Source organism: Schistocerca gregaria, chromosome 8 (genome assembly GCF_023897955.1).
Source record: "Schistocerca gregaria isolate iqSchGreg1 chromosome 8, iqSchGreg1.2, whole genome shotgun sequence".
NCBI classification, from domain to species: domain Eukaryota; kingdom Metazoa; phylum Arthropoda; class Insecta; order Orthoptera; family Acrididae; genus Schistocerca; species Schistocerca gregaria.
This window is the reverse complement of record NC_064927.1, coordinates 276,976,177-276,976,817: the sequence shown is the minus strand read 5'-3', so window position 1 is coordinate 276,976,817 and position 641 is coordinate 276,976,177. Positions and strand designations below refer to the sequence as shown.

General features: G+C 46.0%; 1 non-coding gene across 1 annotated transcript; it reads right to left on the bottom strand.

The window, feature by feature from the left end:
- Positions 1-301: 301 nt before the first annotated feature.
- Positions 302-376, bottom strand: Trnai-uau (transfer RNA isoleucine (anticodon UAU)). Its single transcript has one exon. It is a non-coding gene; the product is annotated as a tRNA-Ile (tRNA).
- Between the last annotated feature and the right edge of the window lie 265 nt (positions 377-641).

Genomic DNA, 641 nt, shown 5'->3' with positions numbered 1-641 from the left:
TTTGTATTACACAGGGTAGATAGTTTGAAGAGCTTGTAAGGTCTTGCAGGGTAGGTTGCGCTGAGAAATAACTGTCCAGAAAAAAATTCGATATGTTGCGTCGTTTCTGAGTTAATTTACATTGAAGGTAGCCAGTCAGGCCGTAGTGGAGGCAAAAGTAAGTTGGCCGCCAGATACAATTACACATGAAGATGGTACCTCGGTGACCATGCAGCTCTTTTAAAATGAAATGATAGTTAAATCAAGACCCTAAGCTTTCGTCAGTCGTTGTTATACATCGACAGGGACAGCTGAAAATGTGTGCCTAGACCGGGACTCGAACCCGGGATCTCCTGCTTATATGGCAGACGCTCTATCCATCTGAGCCACCGAGGGCATAGAGCATAGTGCGACCGCTCGGATATATCCCTTGCACGCTGTCCGTGAGACCCACATTCCCAAGTTAATACCCTCACACTACATTCGTAGTGCCTCTGCCCATTACACTCATTACTGGCTGCAGACAATCTTACCAAGTTCCGAAAGAACAGATGCAATCTTCATAAAGTTAAGACTAACCTGCCATTGACCATCTCTTCTGTGCTGGATGCAAACGCATTGCCCGAACTCATACTGGACTCCGTAAGATTGTCTACAGCGAG